Source organism: Dipodomys merriami, unplaced genomic scaffold, assembly GCF_024711535.1.
Source record: "Dipodomys merriami isolate MVZ:Mamm:240054 unplaced genomic scaffold, mDipMer1.0.p SCAF_13, whole genome shotgun sequence".
Classification (NCBI taxonomy): Eukaryota; Metazoa; Chordata; class Mammalia; order Rodentia; family Heteromyidae; genus Dipodomys; species Dipodomys merriami.
This window is the reverse complement of record NW_027202604.1, coordinates 14,497,026-14,522,927: the sequence shown is the minus strand read 5'-3', so window position 1 is coordinate 14,522,927 and position 25,902 is coordinate 14,497,026.

Genomic DNA, 25,902 nt, shown 5'->3' with positions numbered 1-25,902 from the left:
GATGGAACATGCCCACAGTGGAGCTGCTAGGGTTTAAGTTGGCCTCACTCTGTAACATACTAGGAAAGACATGCACTTTGGGGTCCCAAGATCTGCATTTGGAATATGACTCTAACATTAACTGGCTGTATAAGCTCTTAACTCTATCTCTAAGCCTCGTGGTCTTTATTGGTAATAAGGCCATTTTGCTAATGGTCTAACAGTCATGTTAGGAGACTATTAAAATATTAAGAATGACATAGATTAAACGCTATGTGATTAATACAGGATATGCTCAGAGCATGGTAGCTTTTCTTATTGCAAGTCTCACTTTTATCATGGTCTCTCAAGATCTAAACTTATAGAGACCCTGTGCTTTAGGAATTAAGCCCAAATGCATGCTCACAGAACACGCTTTCAAGTTCTTTGCTTTCTTTTTTTTTTAAATAAGTTTTTATTGTGAAAATACTGTACAGAGGGGTTACAGTTACATGAGCAAGGTAATGAGTACATTTCTTATCAAGCATTGTTGCTTCCTCCTTTGTTTTTCCCCTACCATCCCTTCCATCCCCAACTACCTTACCCCCCACCCTCACCCACCCCTGCCTAAATTGTAAAGTTCGTTTTCAACATAGTGCCTTGTACATCTCATTGTTACAATGGGTCAATCTGTATCATTTTTTTCTATAATATTCTTTTCATTAGTATGGCAAGCTCTAGAGAAGAGACTACCTGAAGTGTTATTGCTTTCTCTCTGAATTATATGAGGTTATAACCATAGGCAAGTACCCTGTGCTCCAAAAGCTCAAAGCTCACCACTTGACATAAGCAAGTAGAAGGGAATGAAGATGTGGAGAAAATCTTCTCTGATGATCTGGTTTCCTCTCAATAGAGGACAAGTTTATCAACAAGTTTATCAATAGTCCACTTTCATCCTCAAAAGATTTAAATATGATTATTATAAAAAAGTTTCCCTACTATTAAAATATTTCATAGTTGACAGAATCCAAATTACCATAAAGTAATATGTAAAATCAAGGATGTTTTATTTTATCTTGGACAGGGTCTTGCTCTGTGGTCTCGGCTAGTCTGGAACTCCAGATGGCTGGTAGATGCCTGGCGGAACTCAAGAGTACTGATGGATGACAGGCATGCACTACCACACCTGACAAAGACATCTGTATAGGAGAATGGAGACATTGTACCATGGAGAGAATCTCAAAACAGAGTTCCAAGGTGAATGTAGGAAGAGAAAGAAGTAGAGGCAACATTAGTAGTTGCTATGGAAATTGCTCCTACTTGCTTTCAAGGTAGAAAGCTCTTGAGTCTTTACAATTATGCAGTACACAGGCAAGAAAATTTATTCTTTCTGGTTGGGCAAATCTGTAGTTCAATGACTAGAATCTCTTTATGGAGTAACTGCCTCACATGCTTGTTTCTTTTTTTATGCCATATTCACTACCTTTTCCACCCAAAGTCTGTGGCTTCTGCTTGAGAATTAATGACAGTTGGCTACCTCCTAACTAACTTCAGAACAGGAATAAAATTTTAATTTATTTCTAGCCAAGAAAAAATTTGTGGGTAACTTAAGATTTCACTCTTATGGGATGTTTTTAAGACCCAGGCTTTAATCAAGACAATTCTCTCTTTGAGAGCCAACTAAGAGAATATATGTCTCAACCATAGTTTTTTTTCACTAAATTTCAACTGAACAGCTTTCATATGCTTTGAGTATAGCAAGACCCAATAAAACAGAGTATAACTCAGAATATGAAGGAAGCTAGCTTTTAGATTCCAGTCTGAACCTTCTGTACCTGCTCTTTTTTTGGCCCCATTTCCAACTACTCTTCAAAGTTACAATAGGATGACCCATTGCAACAATGATACCCACAAGACATTATATTGGAAATGAACTTTACAACTTTGAGGGGGTGTGAGGGAAGTGGGGAGGGGGGAGAAGGAATAGTAGGAGAACAACAAAGGAGGGGGTAACAATGCTTGATAAGAAATGTACTCATTACCTTACTCATGTAACTACAACCCCTTTGTAAAGCATCTTTACAATAAAATAAAATTTTAAAAAACTGTCATAAATTATTTCACTTCTGTTTTAGGTATTGTTCAAACTCTCTCCATTACAAAGGTTGGATCATTTGCACTTAGCAATATTTGGCCAGTTTTGATCTGGAAAAATGGCAATTGCATATGGTTCAACTTAGCAGTAAGAGCATTAAATGCATTGTTAGTAATTATGAGATTGAAACAGTTGTCTTGTTTCTAGAGGGGAGAGGACCCTTGATATGATTAGCACAGTTTGATTAGGTACAGGCTGAGCCACTAAGTCTCAGACTGTGAGAAGGAAGGGAAGCTAACACCACCAGCTATGGGCCTGGGTAACATTTGGGATCATTTGACTCCTATCTTACTTAATGCCCTTTTCTCTACAGTAGTGCTTCAGAAAACTTTTTCTATAAAGGAAAGCAACAGGTATTTTAGAACTCATGGGCTGTAAAGGCAAAGTAGTTATAAATGATTTGGGAATAAATTATAATGGCTGTATTGCAACAAAACTTTATTTATAAAAAAAAACAGAGGGTGAACTTGGCTTGGTCTATAGTCTTGTAGTTGGCCAAGAACTATTCTATATAAGCCATAGACATAAAGATATCTGCAAGGGGTTTGTATAGTGAGAGCCTATTCAAGTGCTCAGGGGTGTTAATCAGCATAAAGATTGCAAACCCTTATGTACTATTCTTTGCCTTTTTCTTAAAATTAGTAGCTAATAGAATCTGATGTGTACGTCTCCTATTTGTATGCATTTTATTCATTTCTCTTGTCTTGAAACTTTGCCTAAGAATTCAGTAAGAATATAGAGAGCTTCCCAAAGTACATTATGATATTATAATGTACACTCTGTACGATTAATGTTTGCTAATTTAAAAAATAAATTGAATTAAAAAGAGAAATGTTAATGGGTTAATATGATTCACATACATTGTATACATGTATAAAATACAATGATGAAATCCATTATTTTGCAGATTAGTATACATTAATTTTTTTAAACACAGAAGATAAAGTAGCCCAAAGTTGCTGCAGTTTATTGTTGGGCAATTTGGGGCTGTAGTCTGACTAAGAGTTTCCAATTGACTATATTTGGTCACCCATAACGGAATCCTACTTATGTCTTACCTCCTTGATTATATACACAAAATGTACTTCCAATGTGAAGATAGGAACTTGTTAGAATCTGCTATCAGGCTGGCTAAAGTATGCAGTTAGACAATGAGGCTCTTGAAATGGCTTTTATAATTATGTAGACTTCCTGTGTTAGCCAAAGATAACTTTATCATGTCATTTGCATACTGATTGAATATTGATGTATGTGTCTAATTAGAATCAGCACTTGAATCAGATAGTCTCTATGTCTCCTAATAGCCAAGAAGCCCTGTCAGGTGCATTTACTTTCAATCTGAACTTTGCAAGTATGGGAGAAAGCCATTAAACAACTTCAAAGACTTTTCAGGTCACAGAAAGGAAAAATTAGGCACAGTTTCTTTAAAAATGGAAAACAAGCTAGTATTTACCAGATTTGGTGACAATTATTATCCCTGTAGTAAAAATTTGTCTATCTTTGTGTCTGTTCATCCACCCAACCATCCACTTCCTAATCTTTTGGAAGGGTCTGTATTGATAGCTGGGAAACAATGCTTAAGTGAAACAGCTTCCTACCCCCAGGTGGCTAAAGCTGTAGCAGAAAGGAGAGATATTAAGGCCCAAAGCCCACAATACAGAAAACTTAAAGCAGTTCATCAAAAGACAAACATACATGACAAACCATTGTTTAGAGGAACTTGAAGAGTAGCACACAAAATATCACCAAAAAGAGTAGGGACAAGTATCTAGTTCCACCATGAGCCGAAGAACACAGAGAATAAACACACTGTGGATGTACAAAGCAGCTAGCTCTTTTCAGGCAATTTGTCTTCAAACCTCCAATGCCAAACCACACAAACTTTTCCTCAAAGGTGGAAGGGCTTATGGCCTCTCACAGATTGCCCAACATAATACAAATGTTTTCTATAGGCAAGTCATAGTCATCTTCAAGAATTCTGTGATTGGCTTATTTACAGGACTTTATATGCACAGGATGTACTTCATATGCATAAGATGATCTTGGATAAAAACTAGCTTAGCACAGAACTTAAATAGATCAAGGATACTAAAAACACAACACAGTAAGAATTGATAAAAAGGTTGATAAGACTAACTTCAAATATTATCTGTACACAGCATATAAAGGGAGACTCCACAATCAAACTAGACTCTAACTCTAGGATTACCAGTAGTGAGTTTCAATATATCATCTCCTAAATTCAAAGCTCATATTATTTATCCAGAGGCCAATTTCTTCAGATATTCCAGCCATCTCTGCTGGTCAGCTTTTGTACTCAAGTTCATGAAATGGAGAAAATCTAATATTCACCTTTTATGTGGTTTCAAATAAGATTTCTTCCCATGGAACTACTTGGGGAAGAGACTTAGAGAATAAAATAAAAATAAGAGAAAATAATAAATAAAAAAGAGGAAAACAAAAATAAGAGCTTGCCTAGACAGTGACCATCTTGATTTCTCAGGCCTATTAAGCCAATCAGCAAAGAGAGCAGAGTCCAGTAGTACTTACTTGCAGGTGATGGAGTACTGCAGCCACTTGGAGGGGCGTGGCCATGCAGACCATGCAGGGGAGGCAGGGAAAGTCCTCCAATAACTGGTGGGAAGATTAATGGGTAGGGTGTGGCTGGGTAGTGAGTCATGTGTCCATTCACTGCTGGGCAGGTGTGGCTGCTGGTGGTCATGTTTCAGTCCTCACAGAAGGAAATGTGCTTTGGGGTGGGAACACATCACTCCAAGTCTTGAAATAAAGTCAGGGAGGTAGAGACAGGGCAGGAGTTGAGGCTGAGCTGTGTTCTGACCCCCCCAGCAGTGCAGTTCAGCTGGTAACCTGGTTTTTCAGTATAGATTCTCTACTGCTCATTTTGTTGTGTGGATGACAGGGGTGTCTTCTCTTTTGATCAGCCTCTCAGCTTAAAGCTAGAATAAAAACTGGCACCTTTAAATTCCAGAGCTGTTAATCCTGTAACAAAAAGAAAAAAAAATACGTCCATGTATGTGCATCATTAATTGAAATATCTCCCTCTTTTTTAATTTAAACATGAAAACCTTTAATATTATTTCAGGTCTTTGAATTCCTCATTGTTCTTGTACACTTCCTATTTTACAGTCAGTATTTTTTTAATTTTCACATTCCATGTAATTTCAAAAATAGCAGATTGTCCTATATTAAGCAACACCCCATCACCTCTTACCAGTGTTCCCTAGAAAATCCCTCACTCTCTGCATTTTGCTCCTTCTCTTTTCAACAAGGGGACAAGCCCCCAAATGGAAGAGTTCTGTTTCCCTAATCCCATGCATTCACCAGAAGGGCACAATGTTTGGCTGTATATTTTGTCGACAGTTCCCATTGAAGCCCCAAGAAGCATACCTGAGAGAACAGAGGCTCCCTAAATATTTGCTGAATGGATGTATTTTTCTTGTTCTTTAGGAAAATGCTCCCCAAACTATATACTTCCAAGACAGTACATATTTTATACAAACAAATTTGAATTTTACTGCAGCCATTTGGAATGACATACAACAAGAAAAATAGTATTGTAGGAGAAAACTTCCTTATAATTTAATAAAACATAAGATGACACAGCAAACTGTTTTATATCAGCTCCTTATTGTCAATATAGGCACATAAAAACACCATCTATCCATCCATTCATCCATCCAAATGGATGATATACCACTCACCAGTTGTCTTTCTCTCCAGTCACTTATCCATTAATCAAATCTAAACTTACTATTAGGTCCAGGTGCTAATGTTGATTAGCAAAGAGAGATGATGTGGGAGAATGCTAATGTGATTTCTGTGCTCATGTTCATGGACTTTCTTGTCTTATGAACTCCTGATCATGGTCATATCCTCAAGCAAATCTCCAACCAATCACATCACAGTGATAATCTACCTCCAATTCCTTGAGAGTGAAAATGGAAGATGACTCTAGTTAGACTGGCTGTGAATTCTGCATGCTCACCTTGTTAAAGAATACTCAATAGATGCTCCCAAACTCTGGAATGCATGGAACGGCAAGCTCTGAATCTATACCTCAAGACCAGCAGACAACAGTTGTTAATAGCATGATTCTAAAGCCAGACTGCCTAGGTTCAAGTAAGGATTTTGAACCTTGGGAAGAGATCTCACCTCTTGCATAATTTTTATTTTCTTGTCTCTCCACAAAGGGGATAATTACAGAATTTACTTCAAAGGATTATTGTGACGATAAAATGAGGGGATGCTACAGAAGTACAATCCCTGGTAAACAGTATGTAAACCTGGACTCATGATTGTAACCCTAGCTCCTCAGGAGGCTGAGATCTGATTACTGTGGTTAGAAACCAGCCTGAAAGGATAGTCCATGGGACTCTTATCTCCAATTAGCCACCAGAGAACAGGAAGTGGTACTGTGGCTCAAAGTGGTAGAGCATTAGCCTTGAGGGAAAAAAAAAAAAACAGCTCAGGGAGAGCACTCAGGCCCTGAGTTCAAGCCCTATGACTGACAAAACAAAATAAAACACAAAAACCAAACAAACAGTAAGTAAAAGTTCTAAAATTAATACATGCAGCCTGGAATTCTGTGAAAAAGTTTGCTATTACAGACAAATGACCTTGGGGCAGGAATTTGGTTTTTACATAGCAGCCCCAGAAGCAAAGAGAAAAGTTAAGACAATGGTGAAAGGAGAACATACATTCTGCCTTAGTGTTCCCTCCATTTGTACAGTGAGTCAGTTTGGTTATGAGCCTCTTAAAATGTTCTAATTACCATGTGCCAGGGACTCTGTTTGCAAGCTCTGTGTACTAGGTTCTACAACAATCTTGGCTATCCCTATCCTTATTTTCCAGATGAGAAAACTAAGTCTCTGTGAGTTTAAACTGATTGCCAATGTCACAGTCAGCCTATAGCTAAACCAGAATTTGAATTTAGATCTAGATGGCTCCATCATCTCTGTTCTTCCTCTTCTTCTGGGGTGTGCTTCTATATTTCAAATGTCTGTGTGATCCTTATTTTATCCTACAAAGGAACAACTACATGAGTAGTTGTGATGTCAGCTTCTGCCTTTACTTAGATAGTATCCACACAAGAACCTTGAACCCCTGGCCTAAAACTGTTAAGATTAAATGCAAGTGTTCAAAGGGAGACTATATGGTCCCAGCTATACCGACCCTCCACTTAATCTTACGGAGGAATTCTCAATGGAATCATGTAACACACCAGCTCCAAAATGATACTTCACCCAAGATACCAATGTCCTTTGAAAACTTTCAATACAACTTACCACCCTGATAGAAAGAGATTTAATTGGTTGTCCTCTTTTTCATCTCAGAGGTAAATGGTTTTTGGAGTTTTTCTTCCAAAAAGCATGCGCCATTCAACATCTTTAATACTTCTATTTTGTAGTTTGTGGCAGATTAATTAGAAAATAAACAATGCCATTTAGTGTTTGCTGCATATCCAATCAATTTGATTTTTAAGACTCCCACAAAGCCCAGCTTTGTTATAAATGGACTTTTCTATCTCCATCTGACAAACTACCTCATTAACTGGAGAAGCTGACAGTTTACCAAACCTATCCCTGCAGGGCACCATTCTCTGATTTTTAGAGCTTTTTGTTTGTTTTTGTTATTTGTTTTTACCAATGAGGGACTTTTTTCCACCCTTAATAATCCTTCATTGCTCTTTGTTTTCAAGCACTGCAGGCTTGCCTGAATGAAAGGTCTAGTGTCAGACCTTCAATCTCAAAATAAGATTAAATAAATAAAAGCAATAATAACATCAAAAACAAAAGAAAAACTTCTCTACTTACACTGATAATAGACAAGAGGAGGAAAAAAAAATCAATGTGTCGGAATATCCCATTAGGTTGGTGGGAAATTGCTCCAGGAGTCACTGGGTCTGGGCCCACATGTGTGACTGATTAAGTCTATTCCTGGGAGCAGAGAAATTTCCTTTGTTTCTGGCTTTTTGAAACAAAGATGTTCACTGGTATCAGCAGGGCCGTTGTTCCTTCATTCCTGGTCTAGGCCTGGGCTCATGTGGGGTTCTTCCTTCATCACCAGAGGTAAAGCAAACAGGAGCGAGATGGAAGAGGGAAGGGAGAGAGAGGCCAGGGGCTCCTGGATCTAGACCTCCCACACCCCTCCCCCTAGTTTGTACCACATCAGTTTCAACATCTGTCAAAGGGGGCAGGTGAAGAGGAGAAATGTTTAACTCAGGTTTGTCAAGCTGGGGTGACCCAAAAGCAAGTGTTTTATAAGAACACATTAACTTCTGAAAAGTTAAAAATGTTTTTGGAAAAAAAAAAGATGAAGGTTTTTAAATAACTGTGGGCACAGTCGATACTGTTTCTGCAATAATCTACCATTCATAAATATACCAGTAGGAGGTACAGATAGGGGTCCCTGCTACTCTCATGATGTGGTCTTCCCATTTACCACAGGGTTGGGCAAACAACACTCAACTCTGTGTCTGTCATGTGTTCTTCGTGACAAATTACAATATGTAGAATAACTTCATTAAACAAAAATAAAACAAAATAAGTGGCTTTGGCTATATCATCTTGCAAGTGTTCAATCTCATCTCAAATAAATATACATATAAAAAGAAATCAGAAAAAATAACTGAAACAATATCTACCAAATCAGTGGGTAGAAATCTGTGCTTTTTTATAATTTGAACATAATTGCCAATGAAAAGATATATAATAAAATTTATCAAAGATGCAAAAAATGACAATAGGTTTTCTCTAGTTTAAGTAAAGTCAGGTTTTAAGGAGTGTATAGTAATTTACTATACTTAATCCACCAGGGTTTGTTCTGTATTAGTTATCAGTTGTATACACACTACCAACTTCAGGCTAGGAACACATGAGTTTTGAAAAATCAAATGGTTTCTTTAGACCAGTGGTTCTCAAAGTATGCCCTTGCTATCAGGCAGCAATATCACTTGACAATTTATTAACACAGCAAACTGTCCTCCAGAGACAACCAGTAAATTAATTAGTATCTCTGGGCTGAGCCCATAAACTGGGTTCCAAGGATCCTTTAAGGGCTGGGAGGTAGTCATAATTTGAGAATCACTTCTCCAAACAAGAGCTTGGTAGATGTCTGCCAAGGACCAGGAAGTTAATATGGTAGACTGTGGGCCACACAGTCCTTAGCTCAAATTTGTGGCTGGAGTAATTATGTCTGGCAGTCACAGACCACGCCTGAGCAGGCATAGCTATGCTCTCTGGATCTTCTTCATGGCTTGCTGGCCATACTTGAGAGAATGGCCTTCTAGTTCATTCTGAAGCCCCTCCTTAGAAATTACTTCTTGAAACTATTTTAGTTGGCCTTATTTTTCCTATTCCCTCTATCTATACTTCCAGGCAATATACTTAACATTCTTTTTTTCACAATCTGGCAGAATTCTCTATGATCTAGCTATTTCTATGTCCACAAAAAAAAAGAACTCTCCTTACTCTGTTACATTTGACTGAATCTCATCATCACAATTTTAAAAATGAAAATCAGTATATTATGTTTTTGTTAGTGACTAGATAAATATTGTTACAGCTGAACCATAAGATATCCCATGTAAGAAAAAGCTCTTGTAAAAAAGTTTTCCTGGAGTTCACATTGATTTTGTAATTTGATTAGTTTTTAATCCATGAATAGTTCTTTTCTATCTCTTAGGTCATAGGATGAATGAGTTCCATAGGTAAAGACTTTCCTTCCTATCCCTCTAGGCAACCAGAAGTCTTCTTTCTTGGGTTTCTTTCCTAAGAGATTTCTGAAGAATGGTACATGGGAAGAACATTTTTGAAACTCTGCATGCATTAACATATTTTATGCTGTACCTTATCCTTAGTAATGCCTAGGAATAAAATGATAAATTAGAAAATACATTTCTTATTCAAAATTTTAGATGTATTGTACTATTTTCTCAAGCTTTATATATTTATTTTGCAAAGTTCAACATTATTCTGATTTCTGACCCTTCAGATATGAAACTATAATCTTTTCCCTTGTCATGCACAATGCTGTGTACCTCTATGGTAAGTATGTTCAATCTTCAACCTGCTTATTTATTTTATGCTTCATCTGATAATATCTCTCTAAAGTCCTATTATTCTTCTTTCCTTGTCTTTTGTAAATTATATTTAGATTGTGAACCTTTTGAATTCTCTTATATTATTATGATTTTTCTCATTTGATTCATTTATATTGTCCTTCCTGGACAATATATTCCTCTAACTTCTATTTCATTTATTGAATTCATATTGTGTGCTATTTCTAACACTGGAGAATGTCTTCATGACTACCATAGCTTTTCTGATACATTTTGAGACATTAAGAATAGTTTCTTTTTGTTATTGTTGGTCATGGGGCTTGAACTCAGGGTCTGGGCAGTGTCCCTGAGCTCTTTTGCTCAAGAGTAGCACTCTAACATTTTGAGCCACAGTTCCAATTGGTTAGTTGGAGATAAGAGTCTCACAGACCTTCCTGCACCTGCTGTGATCCTCAGGTCTCAGCCTCCTGAGTAGCTAGGATTACAGGCGTGAGACACCAATACCCAGCAAAGAGTTCTTTTTAATGTTTTATTCTGCTTACATTCTATTGACTCTCTTTTCTTTACTTTTTCTATTGTTTCATTTTCCTTTTTGTCTTCCTTCCTCCCTTCGTTCCTTCCTTCCTTCGTTCATTCGTTACTTCCTTCCTTTCCTCCTTTCTTCCTTCTTTCTTCTTTTTTGGTGTTAAGAATGGAACTCAGGGCCTCTTACTAGGCAGGTAGTGAGGTGCCACTTAAGCCATGTCTTTAGTACTTTTCTACTTTAATTTTTGAACAAGGTTTCAAGGTTTTGTGGTTTTGCTCAGAGCATATCTGGACTGCAATCCTCCAATGACTTCTGTGTAACTGGCTTATTGGTTGAGTTGGTGTCTTATTAACTTGTTGCCTGGCTAACTTTCTGGACTGGGTTGGCAGCAAACTTCAGCTCTTAACCTCCTGAGTAGCAGGGTTTGTAGGCATGAACCATTACACTCGGTCCCCTTATGCATTTCTAATATATTTATTTGCTAAATTCTCTGGTCTTGTACATTCATACAGAGAATAGAAGGCTCATTAAAAGTGTTCATAAACAAACCTTGTCCAAAAATTTCATGACAATGTTATCAAACAATAATAATCTTAAATCTCGACTACTTGGAAGATAGTGATAGATGCATCATGGTTTGAGGCCAGCCTAGGCCAAATAGTCAGACAAACTAGACATTGTAATGCACGCCAGTGATTCCATCTATATAGGAAGCACATGTAGGAAGATTCTGGCTAGGGTAAGCACAAAATCTTATCTTAAAAATAGTTTTAAAGCGGGGAGGATTGAGTGGGGGGGGTGGGGGGAGGATGGGAAGGGATGGGAAGGGGAAACAAAAGAGGAGGCAACAATGCTTGATAAGAAATATACTCATTATCTTGCCCATGTAATTGTAACCCCTCTGTACAGTATTTTCACAATAAAAAATAGTTTTAAAAAATAATTAAAGCTAGTCAGGCACTGGTGGCTCACCTTAAATTCTACCTACTGAATAGGCTGAGATCTGAACATTGTGGTTCAAAACTAGCTGATGCAGGAAAGTTCATGAGACTATTATCCACAACCAACCAGCAAAAAGTTAGAAGTGGAGCTGTGGCTCAAGTGGTACAGAGTTAGCTTTGAGCACAAAAGCTCAGGGATAGTGCCCTGGCCCTGAGTTCAGGTCTGGCTTTAATTAATTCATTAATAAGTGAATAACTAAATCTAAAAGGACTGGCTCAAGAGTCAGAGTGCTTTCATGGCAATTGTAAAACCGTGAGCACCAACCGCAGCATTGAAATTTAAGAAAACCAAAAGAAAGATCTTACCCAAGTTCCTAGTTGAGATCAGATTTAGTCAATTAATATCTAAATTCGTAATTTCTTGTGGCAAAATAGATGATGACATCTCTAATCTGAAATGTTAGAACTTGCCTACCATCATGGACATGTCATATGGCTAGATCAAATTAATCAATTAAAGATGAAATTTATAATCCTATGTTAGCCATGCTTCTCCAAGTGAATTGGATAATTAGAAATGCCACTTTATGCATAATAATTTGGTTTGTGTTTTCTTGAAGAATCCAACATGGAGAGAGGATTCTTACTAGAGCCTAGAGAGAGGCTTTAAAGCCACATTCTTCAACAGGTGAGAAGTCTTTTTTGTACTCTGCTGCCTTCATGTAAGTGTAAGTCCAGACAACAAAATATACAAGATTTTCAGAGGAAACTCTATATTTATTTCCTCTGACTCTAATTTAGTAGCATTATGCTGATGTGACTAATATTTAAAAATAAACAGGAATTGAAAAAGAGAAATGTTTAAAATGTGATGTAATACAGATATTTTTCCTTCACCCTTGCCTGGTAGAGAACTTGGTGTGGGGAAATCTTTGCTTCCACAGACACTACTTAGAGTGCCTCATTCCCTGATATACTCTAGCTCCAGCCTTCTTATTTTTTTAAGGCATTGGTTCCAGATACTGCCATGTAAAATTTCTCAAATGCATTCAGCCAAATACCTGTTTTCAGCAAATATGCCAAGCTCAGCATAAACCTTGTCAGTTGCATTTTTTTTCCTGCTGCCTTCTGTAGAAAAGAAACATGTCTTTAAAGAAAACAGTTTTGCCTGCTTGGTGGTTTTGTAGCCGGTCTTATAACCAGCATCATCATCATAAATATTGCTGATAAAATTATGCTTAGCTTAAACCAAAGAGTAGCCACAATGGAAAAATTTGAATTTAGCCAAGAAGACATATTTCTTGCCTTCTTTTAATTTCATTTCGGAATGAAAGAGATAGGAGAGAGCTCTTTAGGGAAAATAATGCAGCTGGAGGAATCTCTAAGACCACCAAGCATGCAGAGAATGAAACCTGAATTGCTTTCTCTGAAGCAGGAAGGGTCATTTGACATACTAAAGATAAAAAAAAAAAATCATGCACAGCATGTCTTAGTATTCCTTTTTAGGCCATTTTTAAAAAAGAAGTTTCCATCTGTTAATACAAAGTGAAAATAGGACTTCCAGAAAAATAAGCAGAAATATACATGCACTATAATGTATGAAAGTCTGAGATTTCAGGTCCATAAATTATGGGATCAGTAATGTAAGCATGTGTTTTTAGGGAATCAACACTTCACCCAAAGTTATTACACATATTGTACTGCACAAACATTCCTAGGTTCAGATTTTACCTAAGAGATCTTTCACATAGATCCCAAAAATAAAGTACAACATATGCACTGGACTCAATGCTGCTGGACCTGTTATATGTCTTTGAGAAAAACAGCAGCAAGTGAAACCCTTTGTGATGGGTTCCACCTTTGCTTTGTACCATGACTTCACTAGAGTTGGCTCTCAAGGGAAAGCAGTCATCCATAGGCTGGTTAGTGGTCTCTGAAGTAGCTTGCAAGGAATTTCCTCAGTGGTGCTAATTAATGAATGAATCAATTAAATAATTGTTTCCTGTAGTTCAGCTGGAACTCTGGGACTTAAACTTTGACTTGACATTTAGCTTATAGCTGGCACTTCACCACATGAGCCAAGCTTTCAGCCTTTTGGTAGTTATTTGGAAATAAAAGTCTGGCAGATTTATCTGCCTAGGTTAGCTCCTAACTGTGATTCTTAAGTCTCAGCCTCCTAAAGAGCTACAAGTATAGATGTCAACTACCAGCATCCAGTTATCTATTTTATTTTATATTTTACTTCTTTTGGACTTGATTTCCTTTGTCTTAATTTGCTTATCTATGGGTTTTTCAAAACCATTGGGAACAGAACAAAGAAATTGCTGTTCTCTTCCTCCTAAATAAAGATGTAACTGAATTGTCCTCTCCTTTGTCTTCAGGATGGGGTTGAGGTATAGTGTCTAGAAGAAAAATAAAAGCTTGACCTTACTTTAATACTAAAGTTTGGTTTTCTAAATTGAGGAATGACTTACTTTCTTTTTAAGCCATTTTAATATATATTTTCCCTGAAGTTAGGAGTTTTGTTGTGTGGTATCCCATCCTATTATTCCTCGACACCCCCCCCCCCATTACCTTTTCATTTCTCCGAAAGACTTCTAAAAATGTTTGACATGTCAAGGAGGACAAATCCTCTATGTCTTTGCTTTCCTCAAGGAACCATATGTGTAATGTAGACAAGATGCGAAACCAATGCAACAAATATAATAGATGTAGCTCAATAGCATGGTTTCTTGTAGGCCATAATGGTGAGTGGCCCAGGGACTAATTCAGGTTATGTTATGTCTCTGGACATTTCGAAATGTTTTGTGTGAGGCTGAAGTTTCACTAGAGCAACTGTGTAGAGATGATGCTAGATTCTCTCCAGGTTCCACTCCCTTTTCATTGAGTAACACAGCCAAACATTTTCCATACAAAACGATGGGGATAATAAGCAGTGTCCTGGCTGTAGGGATGTGGAGGGACTGTGGTGGGCATCACCTTTTGACCAGATGTCCTGAATCTTCTCTGGAATCCCTCAGTGCTATTTTCTCCCTGTTGCTGGCTGGAGAAAGAAGGTCTAGCACAAAGCTCCAAGGGCCTAGAAGATAGCAAAATTACCACATTGAAGGGCTTGGTCCATAGATCATTGTGTTTAGCTACCCATGGACCTGCACTGGATGATGACAGCAATGAGCAAAAAAAAAATCTGTCTTGTGTAAAGCTATTGAAATTTGAGGATGTTTGTTACAAGCAGACTAATAATATCACTAAGTATGTAAAATGAATAGTTTTATGACTATATTTACACTTCATTTTTTTTGAGACAGTCTTGCTATATTCTGTTCTTGAACTTGTGATTCTCCTACCTTAGTGTACCCAACTGCTGGAATTATAGGTGTGAATCATCATGCTGAGCTCTGCGCTTCAATTTTTGATCCTCAAATCTTCCATGTCCTATTGAGTCAACTTTTTCTTTGAAATAATTTTTTGGGGGAGCATAGGGATTGAATTTAGAGCCTTGTACTTGCTAGGACTCTATAACTTAAGCCATACCCTAAGTCCTTTTGCTTTTGTTTGTTTCTCAGATAGAGTCTCATAATTTTGCCTAGGATGGCCTCAAAGCCACAATCCTACCTGCACCTTCCAAGTCACTGGGATTAGCTATGACTCACCATACCTGACCCATGAAAAAAAAAATTTGTTTTAGTCAAGTCTACTTCCAAAGAAGAATTGCCACATTTCCAAATAAAATAATGCTTGCTGCATAGGCAATTAAAACTCAAGAGGAAATCCAAAATAGTTTGAATATTAGTAGTGACCTTGGAGTACATTTGCAGCCTTTCCAAGGATTGGCTTTGAAACCAACAACATTTATATTTGAATTTATAGGGGAGTGAAATCTAAGGCTTGTATACCTCCAGCCATAAATTTCTTACACACACACACACACACACACACACACACACACACACACACACACACACACACACACACACACACACACACGGTAAAGGTGATGAACAGGGGGGTTATAGTTACAAAAGTAGGGTAATGAGTACATTTCTTTTAAAACACTGTTACTGCTCCCTCATTTTCTCCCACTTACCACTCCCCATTCTCCTCCCTTCCCTCTCAAGTTGTAAAGTTCATTTCCAACATAAAGTCTAGTAGTGAGTATCACTGTTGCATTAGTTCATCCTTTGTCTTGTTGTTTCTGTGATTCCTTTTTCCTTCCACAGATCAGATAAGCTTATATACAAGACTAAGGATAAACAACAAAAACAGAAAAATAAAATAGAAATAACTGCATACAGGACATTAAAAGGAATTTCTCAGTTAACCAGGTACTTTAGTTTATTTTGTTTTGTTTCATTTCTATGGAAAATTTTCCAGAATCACCTCAAGCACAAGTCTGAAGTGGGCTTTTAAAGAATAGACATGAGCGGAAGCAGCCAGCTTTCCTGATCAGTGTTAACCAGTCCAAATTCCCCAAGAGCAGAGAAGAAAAACAAAACAAAACAAAACAAAACCTCCACCAGAAAAGAAATACGATGGTGTGCAGATGAACTCTAAAACTTTTCTGTCTACCATCCAATCCACAACAGCTTTTCTCCTTCCTTTCCTATAAATTCTCTGATTACCCACCAATCTGGGATTTAGATCTGAACTTCTCCCCAGAGCTCCTGTCTCCTTACCCAGTAATGACTCAATCAAGCTCCCTTTTTGCAAGACGGGTGCCAAAGTACTGTTTCCACCCGCTGAGGACAGCAACTCTTTGTTGTGTGTCAAGATTGTAAGAATTAGAACCATAAAAATTGAAGCCATGAATTTTGAAACACTTATGAAACAATATTTGGAAATGATTGCTACTTTAATTATCTCTTACAACTGAGACAGGTTTTGGTTCTTTTGTGAGTGATGGTATAAAATTGTGGCAGTCAGTTCCTAGGATAAAGACAAGGGATTTACAGGAACAGAGAATTATTGTCTTTACTGTTTGGCTGTCAAGCTAGACTGGAATGCATGACTGTCATATTTCTTAGTTGTTTATATGTTTGGGGCAGGAAGTTATGTTGAAAGTATTTATTTCAGCTGGACAAATATCATAGTATGGGGTAAAATGCTATTTATTAACCGTTACATTCTTTCAAAGTCAAGATAGCCACATTTTAGAAAAACTATTAATTCAGAATGTGTCCAATTACAGACTTTTTGGATAAATACCAAGCTGGCTACTGCAAGAGTTCTGGCCTGTCTGGTTAAAATTCATAGACACTTTGCTTTGTGAGTTCACACCTTGCAAAGAGAGTTGAATCTTGTTCAAGGAAAAAGTCATGAAACAGTAAAGCTACTGTTCCAGGCAAAGGGTAGAATCTGAGTTTCATAGAGTCTCAGTTTCTTGATTTGAAAAATGGGACAATGGTAGAATTTAACTCCTAAGCTTGATACAAAGTTAGAGCTGTATTTGTCACCTAGAAAGCATGGCTAATTTTTAATATTGTTGAGTCATCCAAAATATGATACTTTTAAATATATTTGATTGATTCAACTAGTTCATATTTACACATAGCTTGACACTGAACAAAATACTCATGTCCCATATTTATTTTTAACAAAAACCCAATTGGTTCCTTCCTTATATTGTTTATCTATCTTTTCAAATCAGATACAATTATGTACATCCATCCATCCATTCCTTTTTCAAGTCCTATCTCTTGACTTAAAAAAACAAGTTAAGCCGGGCACTGGTGCTTTTTGCCTCTCATCCTAGCTACGCTGAGATCATGAGTGGAAGCCAGCCCAGGAAAGAGTCTATGAGACTCTTATCTCTAATTAACCACCAAAAAGCTAGGAGTAGAGCCATGGCCCAAAGTGGTAGCTTTGAGCACAAAAGCTGATGGACAGTACCCAGTTCCTGAGATTCAGCCATGTACAAAGAGAGAGGGTGGGGGGAGGGAGAGAAAGAAAGAAAAAGAAAGAAAAAAAGAAGCAAGTTAGAACCTGGGTGCTGGTGGCTCTTGCATATAATCCTGGCTACTAAGAAGGTTGGTATCTGAGGATCATGGTTCAGAACCAGTTGAGGCGGAAAGTTCCTGAGACTCATCTCCAATTAAGCATCACCAAAAAAGCCAGAAGTGGAGCGGTGGAGCTGGTAGAGCAGTAGCCTTGAATGAAGAGTTAAAGAACAGCACCCAGGCCCTGAGTTCAAGTCTCACTACTGGTATAAAAAATAAAAATAAAAATAAAGCAAGCAAGTTAGAAACCCTGCTAAGAAAATGACAGCGTATGAGCATGGTCCTATGTCCCCTGAGGTTTTACCAGTGGTTATGGAAACCTCTAGACAGAGCAGGCTACAGTGATTTTGAGGTCTAGGTAGCCAAGGTTTAAGTGGAAGGCCTGACACATTCTTAACTATTGTGTCATATTAGCAACCCACAAGTGACAGAACCTCTCTTAACCCTGTTCTAGTTGGGATTCCGGCTGCTTTGGTTTTACTTGCACACTATTTCTATGAAGGAAAAAAAAATCAGCCTAAACTTTCCTCTGGGCCAAAACACAGCCTTGGGCATCTCATGCTAAGGAGCGATTCAAAAATAGTAGCCCAGGATGTTTTTGAGTCTAGTATAGAATTGAGAGCATCTCCATTTAGACTCATCATTTTAAAAAAAAATAACGATTTAGTTCTGTCTTTGTGGACAAGCACTTTAAAAAATGTAGTAAAGAATTAAGTGGAAACTCCAAGTGCCTTTTTTTTTTTTGAAAATGGTGCAAGAATCTGTGTGATTAGTCACTGAACATGAAGTAAAATTAATAGTGAGAAAGCTCTCAGTGGCCAAGTGAATGAATGACCACATTTCCATGACATTTTACTCCCTCTACTCAAACAGATGGGATTCCAGGGCTAACTGGCCTCTGTTGAGATGAATGAGATTCCACAACTATTAGCACATCGGCATAGAAATGGGGCTGGATTCAGTTGCAGAGGCATTCTTACAGAAACAAAGAAGACCACAAAGCTATCCTGTCCCCAGTGTCTATCAATGCAGACCCATTCGTTATTGAATCCTATTCACTCTAGTTAAAGCTACATTCAATATCAGATGACACTCTTCAGGAATTGCTTGGAAATCCCAGGGATTTGATCATCTATTAACTACTATTGAGGCTGGAGATAGCTGATTTGACTCCAGAAGACCAAACAGCCCTCTTACAACTGATGAGACAAGTCAAAAAAGCACCAAGCAGAAATCAAACGCACAGATAAAAAGCAGACTCACCCTAAGCAAATGGACTGAGGCCTCCCGTGTTGGCAAAGGTCACCAAAGACATTGAAATTCAATGAAGGGGGTTTAAAGTTAAGGAAAACAGGCAAGCACCAGGGAACCTATCATGTAAAAGGGCTGGGGGCCAGTGCCCCCTTTCCTATAGAAAGGAGCCAGCATGAGGCATGCTTTGCAGATGGGCTGGGGGAGGGGTACATCTGGTACACAGGTGTATGGCCTGGTATTTTTCCGCCAACGATCAACAATCATGTGCAGAGTCATACTGCTGTTTTAGATGGAAAGTAAAAGGAATTATAGCTTAGAGATGATAATGCTTTGTTTAAAAAAAGTATGTCAGTCTCAGCCAAAACATTCTTCCTCCAGCAGATTATATTTTTAATCCACCTACTTAATTAACTAGCTCCTCAGTGGATCAAATGATATTAGTGAGCTAGAGTAATATTGCCACTGGAGAAGCCATTTAATTCTGGCAACTCTAAAGCAAATTATTTCATAAATGGATAGTTTATTCAATTCAGTTCAGTTCCAATTCAATTCTAAGCCCCTTCCATGACCAAAGCACTGAGATAGTTCCATAGGGAAACAGAGTAAGGGAGAAACAATCTCTGTCTAGAACCTAACAAGGAAATGGTGACCTCTTCACAAATTACAATGCAATACAAATAGAGTATCTGTGTGTGTGTGTGGCGGGGAGGGGGAGGGACGGGACTACAATACAAATAGAGTGGAGGAGTATTAGCCAAAGAAGAGAGGGAAGGGAAGGCAGAGAAGGCATGGAAGACAGGGAGGAGAATGGTGCACACAGCAGGGAAAATGAATATTGAAAGATATGAAAGAATTCGGCAGATGGGAGGAAGACAGATGTTAGGGAATGGCCACCATCCAGTTTAGAAGGAAGAGAAGGAAGATAGAAAGAGAATAATAGTAATATAAATCTAAAGTAGATGGTGACAATGTGAATAAAGAATAACAGGATAGATGTGAGAATTATCATTTAACAAACGGGATAAAGCAGAGAAGTTTCACAAATGTATATTACATGTCAGGAATTGTATTGGATACAGGAATATGAAAATAAAAAGCCACGGTCATGTTATCCTCTTGCTTCAGGGTTCGCTGTATACCATGATGAAGGGAGGGGCCAGTATGACAAAAGCACCAAGGGTGAGCATCTAAGCCAAGGAAAAACTGATGAAGTGACAACCCAATCAGGCCAGGGTCTTCTTAATGGAAAACAGAAAATGCAAAGCATCAGCCAAGGAATGTTAAGAGATGAGACTAGAAAATGAGGAACTACCTGGAGGACCCTAGACATAAAACCGTATTTTCATGTACCCATGGGAGACCCATTACTGGGTTTGAACTAGGGGAGTGACACTGTAAAAGCTGCATATTATAAAGGTCACTTTGGCAGCTGTGCAGAGAATAGATTTGTGGCAAAGGCTGGGAGAGACCTCAGTGTCTGAGAGGACTAGACACTTCGATCCCTAGCCCCTGCTGAATCTTAAGGATAAGAGTGAAGATTGCATAAAGAGATGGGATTGAGTGACAGGGGAGAATCAGTACAGACCTTAAGCAAATAATGGTGCCTTCCATCAAGCCAGGGCTTTAAGAAAGAGCAACAGGGAAGGATGAAGGCAGTTCAGGATGAATTCATTTGGAGTGTCTGTCCAGCATACTGGCAGAAATGTTTGTTAGCACAAACTGATGTTAAACCAAGATAAAATCCTTATAGAAGAAGGAATTTTAAAAAAAGAAAGTATTTCTAATTATGTAGTTTCACATAGCTGGTTCCTTGAAAATCCATGTGATCTCATAAGGTAATAATTGAAAATGAACATAATAAAAATGAAAAGGCTATGAAGGTAAAGTTCAAATGCAAAGGAAGTTAATGTCATATGAATTCTCTGCATTCTTTTGTGGACTTCTATAGAGACAATAGATTTAAGCAGGTTCAGTAAATGTCAATAGGATTTGAGCCTATCTACATGGCTTTTATTAATAACCATTAATTAAGTAGTTAGTCAGTAGGATGCATTATATTGGGAAAAGTGGGGAATACCCATGAGACAATGTCTTGTCCCTACATGAGTCAAGGTTTTCTATGTCTGTGATAAAATATTTGAAAACATAAACTACAGGAAGGAAAGGTTAATTTTGGCACATGGTTTCACAGGATTCAACCTACAAATCCCTTGGCACCAGTTGTTTCTGGGCCCATCGTGAACAAAACACAATGGTAGGGAGGACACAGTAGGAAAAAGCTGCTCACCCCATGATGACATGGGAGCAAAAAGAGAGAAAAGCCTATATTCAAGACATACCCTTAAAGGCACAGCATTCCCCCAAGTAGGCCCAACCTCCCAAGAGACCACTGAGCTGTACATTCAGCAGCTAATGAATGAGGGCAGTTAGTGCTCTCATAATCCAATCACCTCTCAATAGTGCCATCAAGTCATTCAATAGGAACTTTTCATCCAATCCACGAACACTCCAGATCCAAATCATAACCATCCCTAATAGTAACACATTATCTACTCTTTGGACAAATGATTATAACACATAATTGATCCTGTCTAGAGATGAGAAATGAGCTGCATGCTGTGGCATTTTGGAGTAAATAGGTATGAGGTGGTCAGGGTAAATGGTGGATGACCATGTTGAGCTAGTCCTTGTGTAGACTTTGATTTTTTTATTATTGAAAAAGGCCATTAACTGCATTAACTTATACTTAAAATTTTACATAGAAATATTGTTTCCATTACTGAGATTTTGGCCATTCTCTTATGCTTATTATTTGGCCCATCCAAGTTCTAACTTCCTATATTAATTAGCTCAGATTTTACATTTTACTTCTAACAGTAATTTTCTATTTGAGAACAAGTTTTGATTTCCTTAAGACTAATCCTTTCCTCTGTCTCTCAGCAGGCCTGTGTACTTCAGAACCCTACAAAAATAGTTAAGCAAAAGAAACTGATGTTTACTGACTTCTTCTTTATAGACTACACTCCTGACTTGTGTACTGCTGCACCACTACAATAGGCTCTTAATACACATTGGCTTAACTGTTGAAAAACTGAAGATTCTTAATAATTATGATAATGATCTATGGATCAAAACAAATCAGAAAGAAATCACAGGGTTTAGTTACATTACATTTAGTCTTATTGTTCTTTTGTAGTAGTCTAATGTCCAGAGATAGTCAAGGCTTTACATTTCAGCTCTAATTTCACTGCAATATCAGCTTTTGATTAATCCTTTGAGAGCAGTAGAGGTTGTGTTAATAAACTTGAGTCAAAGGATGTTGTACTATTAACTCAAAGAAATCATTTGTGCACATTTTTAGTAAAGAATGAAGTTTGGACCCACATTTTGGTGGACAGATTGTTAAAATATTCTGATGACTGTGTTAATTTAGCAAGTACTTGTAAAGTGTCTGGGAATGATGTATACAAAACACTTCTGTGCATGTGTGCCTCACTGCTAGACTTGTTTCATGAAAGGCAAGAGTTCAAGGTACTTCTTTTCTGAAAACACATACATAAGCACATATACACACACAAGCACATACACACAGACTTATCTCTATTACTTTATTGGTTTGAATAATGAACGTTGGACAAGCCATGAAGAATTATTTTGAAAGCAGTAACACATGACACTTATCAATGGGTATAAAATTCTTCTGTATTTTTCTCCTGAGGAATTTCACTCCTCCTCTCTCCTCCAATAGTGTATCATGGCTCCACTCAAAGTCAGGTGTAGAGAAAGCTGTCTAACACTGCAGCCCACACACTTTCCCAAGCTTGGGTAGCATCATCTGGCTGGTGGCCTTGTGTGACCCTGTTTAGTTTATGAATTCTGATGAGCACATAGGTCAAAGTATTACTGCTCTAAGTAGCATTTTAAATGATTTTTAATATACTCCCATAAAAGGTCAACCGATAAGACTTTTGTTTGTGGACTATGTAATCTTTAAACATACTCTGATTTTAATACACTTGGCCTGTTGATTTTACTCTATGTATGTTTGTCTTTATAAATATGCATAAATATTATATATAATATTGTGTGTATATATTTCTACATATACATAGACAGAGGTTCATGAAATAACCTCTTTCTTTCCCTTAATGAACTATTTAATAAAATCCAACAAATTGTAGATTTCTTCTTTTCATTTTTAATTCCACAAACAATGCTTATTCCCTCAACCAGGTTATATTTTCTTTACAATAAAACAAAACTTTGGGCTTGAGATGAAGCAAAAAATACAAATTAATACTCTTTATAATGTTGTATTTTACAACAGTTTAAAATTATGTTCTCCAGGTTTCCTGTGAAAAATGGCAAGATCTATAGGTGTCTTTTTCTAAAATAAAAAGACAAGGGAGTTAAAAGCACAGTAATTTGAAATCCGAAGGGAAAAAAACCATCTCTACTGACATCCACGTATCTAGAGAGTATTTAAACTATTTCACTTTATAAACTTCAACGGGAATATGATTTCTGGTGTTCTGGCTTATAGAATCACTTGGGAATGAATAATTCATAGGCTTTTTACCAAGCCTCCAGTGTAAATCAGTCAAATATAGCAACATGATATTCATGCTGAATTTTTAAGTACTTAAAACATTTAGATGGAAACTTTTTCTTTACAAGACAGAGGGAGGAAGAATGCCATTTTCCCCCTGCTCACATTTCCTGGGCATACTTACATTATGTATATCTCAAAAAAAAACTATAAAGAGGGATTTAATTAAACAATAAACCAGTAAATGGTAGAAGTGAAGAAAAGAGAAGCAACAACAACAAAACAACTTTCTCAGTGTTATGTTTTCTTTATTAACATACTGATGTGAAACTAAACAGAAATAGCAATCTAATAACAAACATTCCTTTGAGACATGTTCAGGGAGCAAAAGGACATCCACTTATTGTTCCGCCCATCCGATTGGTCCATATAGGGCAATAAAGGTACAATGGGCGGAAACAGGAAACAGACGGGCACATCTGTAGTATCTTATTAGCAGCTAATGGATATCTGAGAAGAACACGCATATAATGCTGAATCGTCTGTACCAATCTCCTAAGCAATTACTCTTAATTAGTGGGTTCTGTTTATAGATTCAACTTAGTGTACCTTATGCATCAAAGGGATTCAGGCAGCTGGAGAGAAAGAAATGACGCTCTTAAAGGAAAAGTATTGCAAGATGTTGGAGCTTTTTATTTTTGGTGAAGTGAACCTCAATTTCTCTCCCTGCTCTGACATAAGTAAACCTTCTCCTTTGTTAAATGATAAAAGTAAAGTTAGGAAAATCTCATCAAGTCAGGCTAAGTGAGAAAATTCTTTTCATCTGCTTGGAGAAAATACAAAGACATTAAACACAACTGAATAATTGTGTAGGAAAAAAAAAATGCTCCCTTACGTTGTAACTCTGACCACTTCCAGAAGGCTCCATCCTCCCCCTCTAATCAAATGAAACACTTTAGTTCAGAGATGCAGCACCTGCATTTAGTGTCTGCCAAGTTGGAAGCCAAGGGGTAAAATGGGTGGTGTGACCAGCTGTGTCACCATAAAAGAGAGAACACAAATGTGTTTTCCAGGCCAGTATAGTAAAAGGAATCAGAATACATACAATGGCCTACTTTGTAAATGGAAAAATAATTGGGTTGATCAGCTTTACCCACTTCCCAAGCTTCCCAGACCTTCTTTAAGAGCAAAAAGAAATTTATCTGGGCAATAGATGTTTCATTTGTGTATTGCTGGTTCTCTTGCCAACAGCTCTCCATGTCTGTCTGTCTGTCTGTCTGTCTGTCTGTCTGTCTGTCTGTCTGTCTGTCTGTCTGTCTGTCTGTCTGTCTGTCTGTCTGTCTGTCTGCTGGTGCTGGTCCTTGGATTCAGGGCTTGTGCTTTTGCTTGGCTTTTACAATCAAGGCTGGAGCTCCACTACATAAGCCATACCTCTGGGTAGCTGGATAACCAGAGGTAAGAGTGTCACAGATTTTCCTACCCAGGATAGATTTGAACATTGATCCTCAGATCTTAGTTTCCTGAGTAGCTGGGAATACAGGCATGAACCACCAGTGCCCAGCTAGATATTATTAAAGATGACACTTTGTTCCTCCTCCTTTAATCACTTCTAATCACTTTGGCAACATACTGTTCCACTCCTTTGAAAGTCAGATAAACTCTCTTCTGGTCTCCTAGACTTCAGTATACTAGTATATAAACCATGACTTCTCTCAAATGATTGTGCTCTATGTTCAAGAAAACAGAGCTGAGATTTTTTAGGAGGGTGAAGAAGAAAGTTGGTGATATTTCCAGAGTTTACCTTGAATGAGCACAGAATGATCTCTTTTGGATCCATTATTCTGAATGTCTAGGAGTTTATATGAATATACTCTCCCACTAAAGTTATCTTGTGTAAGAAAGCAATAAACAAATAATTGGCCATTTTCATTGGTGTCAGTGTACAAGGTGTACAGTGTACAAGGCTGAGACAGCAGGAGCTTGTCTCTCTTGGAAACCCCCTTCCCTTCCTAAAACCAGTTTCAGAGTGGCTTCTTTGCTTATCCAATGAACAAGTCTCCTTCTAGCACCTGCTTGGATCCATCGTGTCATACATTTTAAGTTTCCACTAGGTTTAAAGTTGAATATTTTTGTCAGCAGCTTACTCATATGGGCAAAGCTATTAAAATTTCATCAGGTTTATTAGCCGCATTCTTCTGTCAACTTAATCTATTCAGGAGTATAGTAGAGTGGCAGCAAAGGAGTGACACAAAAATGGAGATTTTGATCATTTAAACAGAGAGGGTCTGCATTACACGTACACCGAATCCATGAACTTAGAAGCTGTATAAGCTGCAGATGAGAGACAGAAACAGCTTAAACCCTAGAGGAGGATTCTATCCATCCTCTATTATAGTGAGTACACTGTGTAATAGGGGACTCCAATGTGGCAGGATTCCAGCAT